The following is an 18,914-nucleotide window of genomic DNA, read 5'->3' as shown; positions in this document are numbered from 1 at the left end:
TGGGCTGTTCTGCCTGTGGGCAGCAGTCTGAATAAAGTACCCATTCCGTTACCCTGCGTGTCCTGAAGTTTTGCAAGTTGGACAATGGACTTGTCAATAATTCATGGATTAAAAGGGGGGGGGATTTACAAATGAGCACTTGAAACCGAACACGGATGGAAATAAATCAAAACTCGGATCTTTGGTACTTTTTAGCCTTAATGCTTATATAAGGAGGCCAGGAAGGTCGATGCCTCGATTTTTTTAAACTGGAGGAAATGCCCCACCACTGATGTCACAGGTCCCGCAATTAGTTGCTCCGCAGACACTTGGTCCCTGGCGCTAAATCACCTCCGCTCCCCGCGCCCAGAGTGGTTAAACTCTCGCTGCGGGCGACTTCCGCTTCCTGGCCTAAATCTGACACGTACTATTCCCCCCACCCCGTGGGAACCACCCAGGGTCGGTGACAGTCGAGGAGCCCGGCGATGCCCTCAGCCGACGGGGCGGACAGAAGCGCCGGCAGGTGGGCATGTCGCGGCGCCCCGGGCGGTCCGGGGCCTTTTCCGTTCCCCCGAGCGGGGGAGCCGGGGTGGAGGCCGGGGCGGGGGCGGGGGCGGGCCGATCTCTGGGCCTGCCGCTCCGCGGTGTCTTGCCAGCGCGGACGGGGCGGCGGGAGACGGAGGGTGGCCCAGCGGCTTTTGAAGACGCCGCGGCTCCCCACCCCCACCCCCGGGGGATGCGGCCCGAGGGCGGGGCCCCCTGAGCGCTGGGCAGGGCCTGCGCCCGGGCGGCCGCCAGGGAGGATGCGGCCCCGCGGCGGGAGGAGTCCCGGCGGCCCAGCGCGCGCTCCGGCCGGCTCGCTCTCCCCGGCAGCTCCCGCAGGGGCGGATCGGGCCTGGGACCCGGCGGCCCCGCGGCCGAAATGACCACCCTTCCAAGATGGCGACTCCCGTAGAGACACTCCCGAGGGGACAGCCATGTTAGTTGCCTGACAAAGTCACTAAAGAACACTTGAAAGCCCGCCTCTCCTCCGACACGCGCACACGCGCTGGCACCTCGCGAGTGCACCCCGTGGGGTTGCGGGCGGCCGGCCGCTCCCAAGCTGACACTGAGCATGTGCACGGGGAAGTCCAGACACGGAAGAGTCCCTCAGAGGTAGTTTCAACACTTAGGGGCCCGGGACGGAGTTTAACAGAGGCGGCACAGTTGGGCCAGTAAAGCAATTGATATGATTATGAGGCTGTTACGACATGGATTTCCATGGATTTCGTACGCAGTGATGGTACTCTTTAGGGCCACTGATGATGAGGCTTCTCTGAGGTCCCTAGGGAGGAGGTGTGTAGAGGGAGTGACAAGGGTTTGGGGGTGAGTGATGGGGTCAACGGGGAAAATAAAATGGGTGGTCTGTGGGATGAGTGATGGGAGAACTGTGGGGTGACTATTGGCGGGTCTATGAGGTGAGCGATGAGGAGTCTACGGGGTGAGTGGTGACGACTCTCACAGGTCACTGAGGGGGTCTGTAGAGTAAGTGATGGAGGTCTGTGGAACAATGATGGGAGTTCTGAGGGGTAAGTCATAGCGGGTTGGTGGGGTAAGTGATAGGGGGTCTGCAAGATGACTGATTGGAGTTCAGTGGGTGAGTGATGAGGGCCTTTAGGGAGTAATGAAATGGTCTGTGGAGTAAATGGTGGCGAGTTTGTGGGGTGAGTATTGAAGAATCAATGAATGAATGAATGAGTGATTCCGACCGCGAGGTGAGTGTTGCATGGTCTATGAGGTGCGTGATGGGATTTATTGAGTGGATGGTCAAGGTTTCTGTGGTGTCATTGATGCATTTATTTGGGACTAGTGACAGAGGGGCCAAGGGAATCAGATATGATGCTTCATGGAGTCAGTCAGTGATAGGTGGTCTGAAACTGACATGGGATGATTTCAGAACCCCACTTTGACTTTGTTGGGCCTCCTGTATCTTTTTCTTCTAAGTCATTAATGTCTCCCCTTGGTTTCATTATTTATCTTCTTTGGGTTTTTTTTTTTTTCTTTCACGCGTCTTTTTAAATTCCTGACTTGAATGCTTATCTCGTTAACATTCAATCATTTTCTTTTATAATGTAAGCATTAAGTTGATGAATTTTCCCCTAAGAACGCTTTAGCTCCGTGTAACGCATTTTGATGTGTAACATTTTCACTGTAGTTTACTTCTAACGTTTTCTGATTTGTGTTGCAGTTTTCTCTCTGACCCTCATATTTAGATAGGAGATTTCAATTTCCCCAAGAGTTGACATTTTGGTTATTGATTTCTAAACTATACTCAAAGGGCTCATTCTAATATTGTCTCCTACACTGAATATTGCTGCTTTTCTTCATTTTCCCCATTCTGAGAGCCAAACAGAATGGTATTTGTCTTTAGTTTCATAAAGTAAATGGTACCTAGTTCTTGTTTTACTTTGATGTGCATTTTCCTGGCAACTAGTGGTTGAATATCTTCTCGTATTTATTCGCCATTGAAATGTATTTTTCAATGTTTTTTTTTTTTTTTTTTGAGAGAGAGAGAGACAGAGAGAGTTAGTGGGGAAGGGGCAGAAAGAAAGGGAGAGAGAACCCAAGCCAGGGTCCATGCCATCAGCGCAGAGCCCTATGCAGGACTCCATCCCACCAACTGTGACATCATGACTTGAGCCAGAATCAAGACTCAGACACTTAACTGACTGAGCCACCCAGGTGCCCCAAAATCTATTTTTTTAAAGTTTTCATATTCCTTGCTCTTTTTTCCCTTCAGGTGGTTTGTCTTTCTAATTTGTGAATATTAACCTTCTGTCATTTACTGTGATTTTTTTCCCCTCGATCTCTCTTTATATCTTGATTTTTTTTTTTTTTTAAATTTTTTTTCAACGTTTATTCATTTTTGGGACAGAGAGAGACAGAGCATGAACGGGGGAGGGGCAGAGAGAGAGGGAGACACAGAATCAGAAACAGGCTCCAGGCTCTGAGCCATCAGCCCAGAGCCCGACGCGGGGCTCGAACTCACGGACCGCGAGATCGTGACCTGGCTGAAGTCGGACGCTTAACCGACTGCGCCACCCAGGCGCCCCTATATCTTGATTTTTGAAAGATGTCTTCACATAGAAAAAAATAATCATCTGATTAGAGCTCTCTTTTTCCTTTTCATATTATGAGTATTGTCTTGCCTACTGAACTCTTCCTGCTTTGCGCTTCCATAAATACATGCCTTAAAAAAATAAATATATATATGCCTTAAGTTTAACATTTTTATTGTTTTAATTTTTAAAGTTAAATTTCAATCAAACTGAAATTTACTCTGGTGTATGATGTGAGATGAGATCAGTGTTTGTATCTTCCATTTGGATAGGAAATTTGCCAGCACCAATCATTAAAGGAATATACTTTTCTAACTCAATTAAATGCCTCTTTTGTCACAAAATTTTTTATTTTTTAGAATAATTTTATTATTTTTTTTAATGTTTATTTATTTTTGAGACAGAGAGGCAGAGCATGAGCAGGGGAGGGACAGAGAGAGAGAGAGAGAGAGAGAGGGAGACACAGAATCCAAAGCAGGCTCCAGGCTCCGAGCTGTCAGCACAGAGCCTGACGCGGGGCTCGAACCCATGAACCACAGGATCATGACCTGAACGGAAGTTGGACGCCCAACCGACTGAGCCACCCAGGTGCCCCGTCACAAAAATTTTTAAATGTGTATCACTCTGTTTCTGAGCTCTATGTTTCCTTCTGATATATGTATCTACTCCCTTTCAAAAAATTGTATTGACTTTAGAAATACTTTAATAGCCAACAGTGCTAGTCCCCTCACTGTTCTTTTTCTTTCTTAGCATTTATTCTTCCATTTGAATGTTAAGACCATTTTATTTTGTTTCAAAATGACCATTAAAGCTATAGTATTTCATAGTTTTCTTCTTATAGACCCAGCACCTTTTTCTTAAAAAAAAATTACATTCTTAGATATTTTACATTTGTTTTTGTCACCAGGGTGAAGAGCATATTTTTTCTATTTCCGTAGAAAAAAAAAATCTGTCAATTTTTCTTTTTCTTTTTTGTATTTTATTTCTTATCCAATGCAATCATTAGATTCTCATGTGAATTCTAGTTGCTTTTTATAGTCTCTTCGTTTTCCTAGATAGAATATCAGTCCATCCAATTAACAATAATACTCTCTCTTCCTTCCAAATATTTATGTACATTACCTTGCCTTCTCTTACACTAGCCAGAGCTTTTGGAATAATGTTAAATGATAGTCGATAGAGGGAATCCCTGTTTTGTTACTAATTTGAAAGTGAAAGGTGTTCATTCATTCATTCATTCACTCATTCACTCAACAGTTATTGAGTACACATTTGTGTACAAGTTTTTGTGTGGACATAAATTTTCATGTCTCTTGGGAGTGGAACTCATTAAGTGTTGAGTGAATGAATGGGAGTGGAATTGCCAAACTGTTTTTCAAAATGGCTGTGCCATTTTACACCCCACTGGGAATGTATGAAGGTTCCAATTAGTCTCACCCTCACCAACACTTGTTACTGTCTTCTTTTATTCTACTGTTTTTTTTTTTTAAGATTTATTTATTTTTGAGAGAGAGCACACGTTGGGAAGGGGCAGAGAGAGAGGGGGACAGAAGATCTGAAGTAGGCTCTGTGCTGACAGCAGTGAGCCCGATGTGGGGCTTGAACTCACGAACCGTGAGATCATGACCTGAGCTGGAGTCAGACGCTCAACCTACTGAGCCACCCAGGCACCCCTTTCTTCTTTTATTCTAGCCATCCTAGTGGGTGTGAAGTGGTATCTCATTGTGGTTTTGATTTCTATGTCTCTAGTGACTACTGATATTGAATACCTTTTCGTGTGTGCAATGGACTGAATGTTTGGGTGCCCCCCAAAACTCATATGTTGAAATCCTAATTCCCAATGTGATGGTATTAGGAGATTAGGCCTTTGGGAAATGATTCGGTCATAAGGGTGGAGCTCTCCTGATGGGATTAGCACCCTTATAAAAGAGACCCCAGAGAATCCTTTCCCCCTTTTTGCCATGTGAGGACACAGCAAGAAGATGGCCATCTATGAACCAAGAAGCAGTTCTCACCAGATACCAGATCTACTGATGCTTTGATCTTGGACTTCCCCATCTCCAGCACTGTGAGAAATGTTTGTTGTTTAAACTGCCCAGTCTGTGGTAGTTCATTATAGCAGCCCGTAATCACTGACCATGTGTTTTTTGCCCATTTGTGTATCTTCTTTGAAGGAATATCAGTTCAAATCCTTTGCCTATTATTAATTGAGTGATTTGATCTTTTTTTATTATTGAGTTGTAAACATTCTTTTTTTTTTTTTTTAATTTTTTTTTTCATCGTTTATTTATTTTTGGGACAGAGAGAGACAGAGCATGAACGGGGGAGGGGCAGAGAGAGAGGGAGACACAGAATCGGAAACAGGCTCCAGGCTCTGAGCCATCAGCCCAGAGCCCAACGCGGGGCTCGAACTCACGGACCGCGAGATCGTGACCTGGCTGAAGTCGGACGCTTAACCGACTGCGCCACCCAGGCGCCCCGAGTTGTAAACATTCTTTATACATTCTGGATGCAAGTCCCTTGTCAGCTATGTGACTTGCATTTGTTTTCTCCCATCTTGTGGGTATCTTTTCACTTTCTTGGTGGTTGACTTTGTAGCACGAATTATTGAATTATATCGGGGCGCTCATCTAAAAGCAATTGACTGTAAATATAAGGGTTTATTTCTGAACTCTCAATTCTATTTCATTTATCTATATGTCTACCCTTCTGCCAATACCACACTGTATTGGTTTGTGTAGCTTTGTAGTAAGATTTTTTTAAATGTTTTATTTATCTTTAAGAGAGCAAAAGCAGAGGAGGTGCAGAGAGAGAGGGAGACAGAGGATCTGAAGTGGGCTCTGTGCTGAACAGGAGATCATGACCTGAGCCAAAGTCGGACGCTCAACCGGCTAAGCCACCCAGGCGCTCCTGTAGTAAGTTTTGAGATTGGGAAATGTGTGTCCTCCAATTATGTTCTTATTCAATATTTTGGCTATTCAGGGTCCCTTGCATTTCCATATGAATTTTAAGATCCACTTAGAACCCTCTGTACAAATTCCAGCTTGGATTTTGACAGGGGTCATGTTGTACCTGAACATCGTTTTGAAGAATATTACCATCCTAATGATATTAAGTTTTATGATCTGGGCACTCTTTAGCATAATGTTTTCTGGTGATTTTTTGGTAGCCATTATAATATTTAAGTAGCTTTTTATGTTCCCATTTTAATTTGTATTTTTATTAGGAATGGCTCCTGAATTGTGTCAGATGCTTTTTTTTTTTTTTTAATTTTTTTTTTCAACGTTTATTTATTTTTGGGACAGAGAGAGACAGAGCATGAACGGGGGAGGGGCAGAGAGAGAGGGAGACACAGAATCGGAAACAGGCTCCAGGCTCTGAGCCATCAGCCCAGAGCCCGACGCGGGGCTCGAACTCACGGACCGCGAGATCGTGACCTGGCCGAAGTCGGACGCTTAACCGACTGCGCCACCCAGGCGCCCCCAGATGCTTTTTTTAAAAATGTTTTTTTTTTTAATGTTTATTCTTGTGAGAGAGAGACAGCATGAGCAGGGGAGGGGCAGAGAGAGAGAGGGGAGACACAGAATCCGAAGCAGGCTCCAGGCTCAGACCTGTCAGCACAGAGCCCGACGCAGGGCTCGAACTCACCGCGAGATCATGACCTGGGCTGAAGTCGGACGCTTAACTGACTGAACCACCCAGGCGCCCCCAGATGCTTTTTGATGTTACTAGTCTTATGGTGTTGTTCTCTTTAATTGACTGTTGTAATGAATTATACTGATATGTGGTGTGGCCCCATCTTTGACTTCCTGGGATAATTCTGTTTGGCTAGGAGGAATTTTTCTTATGAGACATGGTTGGATTTGAGTTAGTAATATTTTATTTAAAAATTTTGCCACTAGAAGAAAACTGTTTATACTTTTCTTGTCTTTGTACTATATTTGCATATGTCGATATTAAGGTTCTGCCACTTTTTTTTTTTTAATTTTTTTTTTTCCAACGTTTATTTATTTTTGGGACAGAGAGAGACAGAGCATGAACAGGGGAGGGGCAGAGAGAGAGAGGGAGACACAGAATCGGAAACAGGCTCCAGACTCTGAGCCATCAGCCCAGAGCCTGACGCGGGGCTCGAACTCACGGACTGCGAGATCGTGACCTGGCTGAAGTCGGACGCTTAACCGACTGCGCCACCCAGGCGCCCCAGTTCTGCCACTTTTTAACAGGAATCCAGGAGATTTCTATCTTTTTATAGGTTAAAATGGCGTAGAGATTATTTTCTTTAAGATTCAGCCATTTTCTTTGTCCATTCATCCATGCATGGACACGTGGGTTGCTTCCATATCTTGGCTATCGTAAATAATGCTTCAGTAAACATAGGGGTGCATATATCTTTTTGAATTAGTGTTTTCATTTTCTTTGAGTATATACCCAGTAGTGGAATTACCAAATCATATGGTATTTCTGTTTTTCAGTTTTTTGAGGAATCTCTATACTGTTACCACAGTGACTGCACCAATATACATTCAGCACTGGTCTTTTAAAATCCGAAAATTGTAATTATTTTCTTTTCTCTGGTTACTGGTCTTAACGGCCTTTGGGGGCGGGGGGATTAATTTCGGTAGTTTATGGGGCGCCTGGGTGGCTCAGTCGATTAAGCGTCTGACTTCGGCTCAGGTCATGATCTCGCGGTCTGTGGGTTCGAGCCCCGCGTCAGGCTCTGTGCTGACAGCTCAGAGCCTGGAGCCTGTTTCAGATTCTATGTCTCCCTCTTCCTCTGACCCTCCCCTGTTCATGCTCTCTCTCTCTCTGTCTCAAAAATAAATAAATGTTAAAAAAAAATTAAAAAAAAAAAAAGAAAAGTTTAATTTCGGTAGTTTATGTTTGCTGCGCATTTTATATTCTCATAGAGCTGCGTGCGATACTCACATTATTTTGTTCACTCCCACCTTATTCTTCTCCATTAATACTGCTTTCGCTATTCTAGGGGCTGTGCCTTTCCATAGAAATTCTAGAATATGCTTGTCTGTGGATGTTGAACATATTCTCTGGTGCTTATTTGTGTCCCCTATATCGTGTTTGGTGAAATCTCTTCATGTCTTTGGCCCATTTTCTAACTGGATTGTTTTGTTCCTTCAGTATTGAATTTTGAGAATCCTTCATACGTGGCAGTTATGAGTCTTTGCCAGATACTTTCTCAAAGTCTGTAGCTTGTCATTTCATCCTCCTCACAGTGCCTTTTGCTACAGTTTTTAATCTGGTGAAATCAAATATATGTGCATTTTCTCTTATTGATCATGTTTTTGGTGTCGTATCTAAGATGTCTCACTAAGCCTTAAGTCCTGATGATTTCCCCCCACGTTGTCTTTTAACACATTGACAGTTTTACATTGTGCATTTGAATCTATGATCCATTTCAGGTTAATTTTTTATGAAGTGTGACATTTCAATCGAGATTCATTTTGTTTTTTCCTTATGAATGATCCAGTTACTCTGGCACCATTTGTTGAAAAGACCTTCCTTCATCTATTGAATTGTTTCTGCGCCTTTGTAAAAAAAAAAAAAAAAAGTTGGCTCTACTTGTGTGGGGCTATTTCTGGGTTCTCTCTTCAGTGTCACTGATGTGTGTGTCTGCCCTTCATCAGTACCACGTTGTCTTGAATCCTGTAGTTAAATAAAATGTCTTGAAATCAGGTAGATTGATTTCTCCTGTTTCTTTGTCAGAAATGTTTTAGCTATTGTAGATCCTTTGTCCTCCCACATAAATTTAAGAATACCTTTGCCCAGGGGCTCCTGGGTGTCTCAGTCGGTTGAGGGTCTGACTCTTGGTTTTGGCTCAGGTCATGATGTCATGGTTTGTGGGTTCGAGCCCCACGTTGCGCTCTGTGCTCACAGTGCAGAGCCTGGTTGGGGATTCTTTCTCCCCCTCTCTCTCTCCCCCTCCCCCGCTTGTGCTCGCTGTCTCTCTCAAAATAAATAAATAAACATTTTTTAAAAAGAGGGGCTCCTGGGTGGCTCAGTCAGTGAAGCATTCATCTTTGGCTCAGGCCTTGATCTCACGTTTTGTGAGTTCGAGCCCCACATTGGGCTCTGTGCTGACAGCTTGGAGCCTAGAGCCTGCTTCGGATACTGTGTCTCCCTCTCTCTCTATCCCTCTCCTGCTCACACTCTGTTTCTCTGTCTCAAAAATAAATAAATGTTAAAAAAATTTTAAAAGAAAACAATAACTTTGCCTATGTCTACAAAAACTTCTTGTCGAGATTTTAATAGGAATTCTATTAAGTCTGTATGTCAACTTGTGGAGAATTGATATTTTTACTATGTTAAGGCTGCCAAACCATAAACACAGTAGCTCTCTCCATTTATTTAGATCTCTGTTGATTTCTTACATCAACATTCTCTAGTTTTCAGCATGCGAGCCCTATACATGTTTTGTTACATTTACACCTAAATATTTCATTTTCTGAGTGATGTAAATTATTGTATTTATTTGTTTCATCATGTTCATTTGTAGTATATAAAAGTACAGCTGATTTTTGTGTATTGTTCTTGTGTCCCATAACCTTGTTGAAGTCATTACTTCTAGAAGTTTTTGTGTAAGTTCCTAGGGATTTTCTATCAGGACCATCATATTATCTGCAAATAGGGTCAGTATTATTTCTTCTTTTTCAATCTGTATGCCTTTTATTCCTTTTTCTTGCTTTATTGCACTGGCTAGAATTTTCATTACTATATTGAATAAGAGTGGTGAGGGGCACCTGGGTGGCTCAGTCGGTTGAGCATCCGACTTCAGCTCAGGTCATGATCTCATAGTTCATGAGTTTGAGCTCCTCATCGGGCTCTGTGCTGACAGCTCAGAGCCTGGAGCCTGCTTTGGATTCTGTGTCTCCCTGTCTCTCTGCCCCTCCCCTACTCACACTCTGTCTCTCTCTCTCTCTCAAAAATAAATAAACATAAAAAATTTTTTAATTAAAAAAAAAAGTGGTAATAGTCAACATATTTGCATTGTTCCTGATATTAGGGGACAAACATTCGGTCTCTCACTATTAAATATGATGTTAGTTCTAGTTTTTTTGTAGGTCTTTTTTTGTCAAGTTGACAAAGTTTCCTTTTATTCCAAGGTTCTAAGAGTTTTTCTTTTTTTTCTTTTTTATCATGAATGGGTGTTGGATTTTGTCAAAATCTTTTTCAGCATTGATTGATATGATCATGTGATTTTTTCTTCTTTGGCCTGTTAATATGGTAGATTACATTGATTAATTTTCAAATATTGAGTTCATCTTGCATTCCTGCAATAACCCCCCTTGGTCACGGTGTACAATTCTCTTTGTATATCGCTGAATTATATTTGCTAATATTTTGTTAAGAAGTTTTGCATCTATGTTCATGAAGGATATTGGTCTGTAGTTTTTTTTAAGACCTTTTTGGTTAGGTAATAGAATAATTCATCAAGAAACATCCTATTTTCAAATACAGCTGATGACAGAATGCAAAATTTGCTATGCAAACCAGGTATAAACCCAGTGGGAAAACATTAGCACATCAACAGTGTATTTTTTGTACTCTTTGTCTCATTTTGGTATCAGGCTTTAGGGAATGAGTTAAGAATTCTCTCTTCTATTTTCTGGAAGAGATGGAGTGGGACTGATGTTAATTCTTCTTGAGAAGTTTGTGGAAATCTCCAGTGAAACCATTTTAGCCTAGACATTTCTTTTTTCTTTTTAATTTTTTTTTAATTTTAGAGAGAGAGAGCGTGCACGAGCAAGGGGGAGAGAGAGAGAGAGAGAGAGAGAGAGAGAGAGAGAGACAGAGAAATAGAGAATCTTAGGCAGGCTCCACACGTGTGGAGCCTGATGTGGGGCTCAATCCCACAACCCTGGCATCATGACCTGAGCTGAAATCGAGAGTCGGATGCTCAACTAAGTGAGCCACCCAGGCACCCTGGCTACCTATTTCAAGCATTATTTTTAAAATCACAAATTTAGTTTCCTTAATAGTTATGAGGCTATTCAAATGAACTGTTTCATAGTGGAAGAGTTGTGGTAGTTTGTACTTTTCGAGGAATTAGTCCATTTCATATAAGTTGTCAAATTTATTACTGTATTTCTTTATTATTCTTTTGATGTCTTCAGGGCCTATAGTGATATCCCCTATTTCCTTCCTAATAGTAATCATTTGTGTCTCTGACTTTTTCGTTATCAATATTAATAGAGGTTTATTTTATTATTCTTTTTGGAAAACCAGCCCTATGATTGTTTTTCTCTATTGTTTTTCTGTTTTCAGTGTCCTTGATTCCTGCTCCTATTTTATTATTTCTTTTCTGCTGTTGGCTTTGGTTTGCTTTGTTCTTCTTTTCTAATTTCTTTTTTTTTTTTTTTCGGACTTTATTTCTGAGTACTCTCTACACCCAACGTGGGGCTCTAACTCATGACCCTGAGCTCAAGAGTTGCATGCTCTACCGACTGAGCCAGCCAGGCACCCCTTCTTTTCTAATTTCTTGAGATGAGAGTTTAGATTACTGACTTGAGGCTTTTTCTCTTTTCACTTGTAAACATTTTAGTGCCATAAATTTCACTTATGGCACTCCTTTAGTTTATGGAGCAGTGTCTTGGGCACTGGTTATCAATCCCAGGGGAGGACTCCGAACACTTCTGCCCACTGCACTTTGGTATCAGAGTCACCAAGGAAAACATAACACAGTCAAGCATGGAATGGAACAATGCTTTACTCACACGGAGAAGAGACAGAGCGAGATCAGCATCAGGAGTGTGCATTCTTTTCTCATAGCTAGCAGGTCCCCTGGCAGCCAAATGGCAAATAAGCATCAGAAAAGATCCTTCACTCCATTAGTTAGCAAGGAAATAGAAATTAAACTTAACTTAGATACAATTCACACACCTCTCATGTCACAGTGGAAGCACCTCACCCCCTCCCTTGCAGAGTCTGAAATACTGAAAGCTGGGGGCCATTGACGTACAAAAGTTCAGCAGAAAGAAATAGCACACACTGGGGCACCTGGGTGGCTCAATCAGTTGGGACTTTGGCTCAGGTCATGATCTCACCGTTGTGGGTTAGAGTCCCGCATCAGGCTCTCTGTGCTGACAGCTCGGAGCCTGGACCCTGCTTCGGATTCTGTGTCTCAGTCTCTCTCTGCCCGTCCCCTGCTCATGCTCTGTCTCTTGTCTCTCTTTCTCTCAAAAATAAACAAACATATAAAAAAATTTTTTAAAAAGGAACAGCACACACTCAGTCTGAAGTAGGGAAAAATATTCCCACACAAGGCAATAAACCCAACACAGGCTATGTGAGCTCTTTGTCTTTTGGGAAGGAAGTGTTCTAGGCCCAAGGTCAATTCTTAGGTCATCAAGTAGGGATTAAAAGATTATATGCCTGAGATTGTATCCTACAAATTTTGATATGTTGTATTTTCATTTTTATTTAGTCCCATGTATTTTTTTAAATTTAATGTTTATTTAATTTTGAGAGAGAGAGAGACAGAGCATGAACGGGGGGGAGGGCCAGAGAGAGGGAGACACAGAATCTGAAGCAGGCTCCAGGCTCTGAGCTGTCAGCACAGAGCCCGACGCGGGGCTTGAACTCACGAACCGCGAGATCATGACCTGAGCCGAAGTCGGCCGCTCAACCGACTGAGCCACACAGGCGCCCCCCATGTATTTTTTAAAAATTTCCCTTGAGACAGGGCACCTGAGTGACTCAGTCGGTTAAGCATCCGACTTTGGCTCAGGTCATGATCTCACGGTTCATGAGTTCGAGCCCTGCATTGGGCTCTGGGCTGACAGCTCAGAGCCTGGAGCCCGCTTCAGGTTCTGTGTCTCCCTCTGTCTGCCCCTCTGCTGCTTGCACTCTGTCTCTCGCATTGTCTCAAAAATAAATAAACATTAAAAAAATTTTTTTTTAAAGTTTCCCTTGAAACTTCCTCTTTGGCCTGTGGTTTATTTAGAAGATGTTGTTGAGTTTCTGAGTGTTTGGGGATTTTCCTGTTCCCTTTTTGTTTTGATTACTGGTTTCACTCCATTGTTGTCAGCGAGCATACTGTGTGATTTCAATTCTTCTACAGTTGTTGAGGTTTGTCATGTTGTCTAGGATATGGTCTTTATGGTCTATTTTCTGTGGACATTTAAAAAGAATGTATATTCTGCTACTGTTGGGTGGAATGTTCTATAAATGTTGCTCAGATCCTGTCGGTTGATGGTGTTCATGAATTCTTTTTTTAACCTTGCTGATTTTCTGTCCAGTTGTTCTGTCAGTTGCCGAAGGAAGGGTATTGAAGCCTCCAACTATAATTGTGACTTTTGTCTATTTCTCCTTTCAGTTTCATCAAATTTTGCTTCATATATTTTGCAATTCTATTGTATGGTGTATACACACTTAAAATTGCTATGTCTTCTTGGCGGATTGACCCTTTTATCATTATGTAATGTCTCTGTATGTCCCTGGTAATTTTCTTTACTCTGAAGTCTACTACTCTATCCAATATTAGTAAGTTCACTCCTGCTTCCTTTTAATCAATGTTTGCATGATACAGCTTTCCTTTTCAATTTTTATTATTTTATTTTTTTTCAAATTTTTATTTAAACTCTAGTTAGTTCAACCTACATATATCATCATATTTGAAGCACATTTCTTGTAGGCAGTACATAGTTGGGTCACGATTTTTTATTTTTTATTTTTTTATTTTAGAGAGAGAGAGAGAAAGAGCTCTACACTCAGCATGGAGCCCAATACGGAGCTTGATCCCACAGCACTGGGATCATGACCTGAGCCTGAGCTGAAATCAAGAGTCGAACACTCCACTGACTGAGCCACCCAGGTGCCCCTGGATCATGATTTTTTAAATTGAATCTGCCAATTTCTGTCTCTAATTAGTGCATTTATACCATTTACACTTTATATAACTATTTATATGTTAAGGTTGGAGCCTGTCATATTTTGTGTTTTCTGTTTGTTCTCTCTGTTTTTGTTTTCTCCTTCATTTTTCCCCTTTCTTTGGGGTATATGGACATTTTGAAGAATTCCATTTTGATTATCTAGTATTTTCAGGAGGATCTCCTTATGGAGCTTTTTTTTTTTTGCCAGATGTTTTATGTATCGTGTAACATATACACAACTTATCAATGTCTATTGGTATCATTTTACCACTTTCAGCGAAGTGTGGAGATCTTCCTTACCCCTTTTCTCTTTATCCTCCCCTATTCATTGTCTTAATATAATTGTCTTATATATTTCCTTTATATGCATTGAGCACCACATTAGATGGGGTTATAATGTTTGCTTCAACTGTCAAACCTATTTTAGAAAACTTAAGAGAAGGAAAGCATATTATATTTACCTATATTTTTTGCTCTTTCCATATTCTTTCTTCCTTACTGATGGTCCATTTTCTTTTATCATTTCCTTTCTGGTTAGAGAACTTCCTATAGCCATTCTTTTATGGTAAGCCTGCTGGTAATAAATTCCTACTTTTCCTTGACCTGAAAATGTCTGAATACTTCTTTCATTCCTGAAGGATACCTTTTATGGGCATGGGATGCTAGACTAACAAGTCTTTCCTTTTAGCACTTGAAACATGTTGTTTGGGGCGCCTGGGTAGCTCAGTCGGTTGGGCATCTGACTTCAGCTCCGGTCATGATCTCGTGGTTCGTGGGTTCAAGCCCTGCATCAGGCTCTGTGCTGACAGCTCGGAGCCTGGAGCCTGCTTCTGATTCGGTGTCTCTCTCTGTCTCTCTGCCCCTTCCCCACTCATGCTCTGTCTCTGTCTGTCTCTGTCTGTCTGTCTGTCTGTCTCTCTCTCTCTCTCTCTGAAAATAAATAAACATTAAAAAAAATTTTTTTTAAAGGAAAAATGTTGTGCCATTTACTTCTGGTCCTAAATGGCACCTTCTTCCAATAGAGGGTCGTTTCGTCTACATTGAAAATCTGCTGTTTAGTGTGGCCACCTTCATTATCTGAGCTAGATCTTCTGGATAATTTGCTGCAGCTTCTATATCAGCACCCACTGCTTTGCCTTACCCTTGTATGTTATGGAGGTGGCTTCCTTCCTTAAAATGCATGAACCGACCTCTGCCAGCATCAAACTTTTTTTCTGCAACTTCCTCACCTCTCTCAGCCTTCAGAGAATTGAAAGGAGTGAGTGCCTTGCTGGGGATTAGGCTTTGGCTTAAGGGAATGTTGTGGCTGGTTATATGGAGGTGGCTTGCGGCACCCCAAAACCGTTATTATAATAGTAACGTCCAAGGTCACTGGCCACAGGTCACCACGATAAATATAAGAATAGCGCAAAGGTTTGAAATATTACGAGAACTATATTACCCAAACGTGACACAGAGACACGAAGTGAGCAAATGCCTGTATTTCTTCGCTGAGGTTTTCTATTGTCTCATTTGTGTTAGGCATTCTTCATCATTGCCCAGTGAAGTGTGTTTATGATGGCTGCTCTAAAATCCTTGTCAGGCAGTTCCGGCATCTGTTGGGGTTTCAGTGTTGGCATCTGCTCAGTAATCTTTCCTCCTTCCAGCTGAGGTGTTCCCGGTTCTTGGTATGACATCTGATGTTTCATCGTGTCTAGGACATGTGGGTATTAAATTAAGAGGCTCTGGAATTCATTTAACTCTCATGTTTTCACAGGCGTCCTTTGACAGACCTCCGTTGGGTGAAGGGAGATGTCAGCTCATTACTCCACTTGGCTTCTTTGCGGTGGGGGGGGGGGGGGTGTCCCTTATATTGCCCGGTTGGGGTAGGAGTTCATGCTTCCTCCTAGGCCTCTGCTGATGCCACCCTGACTGGGAGGGAGATAGGTGCCTTGTCACTGCTTCCCATTTGATGCCCCTTGACATTGTTGGCAGAAGTGGCCTAGTTACTGCTGAGCCTTGGTGAGAGCTCTAGTAGGCCTCCTCTGACATCACTCAGTGGGGAGAAGGGAGGACACTGTGTTAGCTCTGGGTGAGGATGGGAGCCCAGACTCCTCACATTGTCTCCACTGTCACCAACGGGTGGGAGAGGAAGAGGCAGTGGTTACTATTGCCCAGCAAGGCAGAAAGCTCCAGCTCCCTAATAGGGTTTCTCTGATACCGCCTTGGCAGGGGGCAAGGGTTGCTGGGCTGGGGTTACTGTCAGAAGTTACAGTTTGTCAAGGGTGGGAGTATGGGCTCTCCACTTGGCCTTTGCTGTTAGTGATGGTGGTGGGACCCCAGTGTTTTCTGTGGTGCTTGGCTTGAGTAGAGCCATCATTGTCTGAAAGTTTTCTATCTTCCTAGACTGCCTCTTCCCTGGTCCTTTGACTAGAGAGAGCAGGCTTTTCTTTGGGCACTTTTTGTCTGCACCCATTGGCCTTTCTAGGTTGCTGGCTTCTCCAGCACCAAGTCTAGGATATCTGAGGCTAAAAGAAAACCCCGTACTGCCACATCGTTTTTGGGGTCTCAGGATCCCTAGCCAATATGCCTTTTTCATTTCTTTCAGAATCTTCCTATGTTTTATATATAATGTCCACACTTGTTAGTTGTATGTAGCAGAAAAAACAGTTAAACATATCTACTCCATCTCCACAAGAGGAAGTCTCCATAATTATGATTTTTAAGACTTCATGTGGTTTTGGGGTACCTGGGTGGCTCAGTTGGTTGAGCATCCGACTCTTGATTTTGGCTCAGGTCATGATCCCAGGATTGTAGGATTGAGCCCCGCATTGGGCTCTGTGCTGACTGAGCATGGAACCTGCTTGGGATTCTCTCCCTCCCTCTCCCTCTGCCCCTCTCTCTGACTCGTGCTCTCTCTCTAAAAAAAAAAAAAAAAAAAAAAAAAAAGACTTCATGCGAGTTCATGCATCTGTGCTACTTTTATTTGTATATATTGAATGACCACTAAAGGTTTATGCAAAGGTTTACATCCTTCTTTATTGTATATTTTATTATTAAAAATGGCCCCCTTTGTTAATGTATTGAGCACTTTGGGCTTAATTTCCACTTCAATCATCATATTTCTAGATGTGCTTGCATTTTCTTGCACTTGCCTGGTGTGTCATATGTTTTTTAAATGTTTAATTATAATACAGAAAACTGCACAGATTATGCACATTTAGCTTGATGATTTTTTAACAGACTGAGCGAACACGCACAACCACCACCTAGATTAAGAAATAGAACATGACTAGCACCCAGAAGACACCCCCTTGTGTTCCTTTCCAATCCCCAACCTCCTCCCAACGGGGGACCAATTGCCTTCTAGCGGCAATAGATTGGTTTTACATGTTTTCGAAAGTTATATAAACACAATCGTACAGTGTTGACTCATAGCTCTTTTGGGTCTGGCTTCTTTGGCCGATGCATCAGATGAGATTCATGTGTGTTGTCTGTAGTCACTTGTTCATTCCTGTTGCTGTATAGTACTTCCTTGTATGACTGTAAGACCATTTATTTATCTAGTCTGATGTTGATGGGCGTTTGCCTAATTTTCAGGTTTGAATAAAACCACCCTGAACATATCCTGTCTTTCAGTGAACATGTGTTCGCATTTCTCGGGAGTACACTGCTAGGAGGATATTGCCTATGTTCAGCTTTCGTAGATAATACCACACCCAACAGCTCTGCAAAGTGTTTGTACTCTTTTGTGCTCCTTAAAAACAACTTATGGATTTCCGCCCCTCGTATCCTCACCGGGTCTCTTGGTTATTTGCCATCGTTTTTGTTTTAGCCATTTCTGGTGGGCATGAAGGCATGTCTGATTGCAGTTTATATTTCCTTGCTAACTAATGAAGTTGAGCATCTTTTCCTTGGCTTATTCGCCACTCGGGTATCTTCTTCGGGAAGTTCCTGTTCCTTTTGCTCTTTTCCTCTGGCTCCTATTGGTTTCTAGGAATTCCTGATACATTCGAGACATGAATTGTTTGTCAGATACAGGTATTGCAGTTAACTTCCCCCTCTGTGGGATTTGCCTTTACACTCAAAGTTTTGGGTTTTTTAAAAATTTTTATTTATTTTTGAGAGAGAGAGACTATGTGTGAGCAGGGGAAGAGCAGAAAGAGAAGGAGACACAGAATCCGAAGCAGGCTCCAGGCTCCGAGCCATCAGCACAGAGCCCGACGCGGGGCTGGAACTCACGAACCGCGAAATCATGACCTGAGCCGAAGTCAGACGCTCAAGACTGAGCCACCCAGGCGCCCCTACACTCTTAATTTCATCTTCTGATGAACAGAGGTCTTTAATGTTAGTGTAGTCTAATTTAATAACCTTTTATTCTACCAGATAGCAAAACCTGATATGAGGCACATTAATTAAGACACGGTAGTGCTGGTCCAAGAATAGACAAATAGACCAATGGAAATACAGAGTTCAGGAATGAACCTCCACATATACAGTCACAGAGCAACATTGCAGAGCAGTGGAGAAAGGGTAGTCTTTTCAATAAGCCATGCTGGATCACCTTGATATCCATGTGGAAGAAATGAATCTTGACCCTAACACATACCATGCACCAAAACCCTTCCCGAGAGGACTATAAATCTAAATGTGAAAGAACAATAAAAATTAAGAAAACATGGGGCATCTTTATGACCCTGAGGTAGGCAAAGCTTTCCTAACTAAGACATAATGAGTGCTGACCATAACAGAAAGAATGATAAATAGCACAGCATGTTTCTGTCCAGTGCTTCATCTCACATCTTTGTCTTTTTTATTTAGATGTGTGGCGACTGTATTTTTGTTTTGTTAACTGGTCCCATCGTCTGTACCTTTTATGGCAGGATTCAGCTCATTCAGTTTAGTTGAATTGTAACATATTAAATTTCAGGGCGCCTGGGTGGCTCAGTCAGTTAAGTGTCCAGCTCTTGGT

At 42.5% G+C, this 18,914-nt stretch overlaps 1 protein-coding gene across 5 annotated transcripts in view; it reads left to right on the top strand.

Moving 5' to 3' along the window:
- Positions 1 to 338: 338 nt before the first annotated feature.
- ZNF41 (zinc finger protein 41) overlaps positions 339 to 18,914 on the top strand; it is a 46,195-nt gene continuing 27,619 nt past the window's right edge. Inside the window, exon 1 of one of the 5 annotated variants that reach the window (XM_045471017.1) lies at positions 339 to 502. The gene's annotated coding sequence lies outside the window, so the exon portion shown is untranslated. Of the gene's footprint in view, positions 503 to 570; positions 1,315 to 18,914 lie in introns of those variants that run through there. The other 4 variants (XM_045471014.1, XM_045471018.1, XM_045471016.1 and 1 more) reach the window with 4 other exon arrangements.

The sequence above is a fragment of the Leopardus geoffroyi genome, chromosome X (assembly GCF_018350155.1).
Source record: "Leopardus geoffroyi isolate Oge1 chromosome X, O.geoffroyi_Oge1_pat1.0, whole genome shotgun sequence".
Classification (NCBI taxonomy): domain Eukaryota; kingdom Metazoa; phylum Chordata; class Mammalia; order Carnivora; family Felidae; genus Leopardus; species Leopardus geoffroyi.
This window is presented reverse-complemented; position numbering and strand designations above follow the sequence as displayed.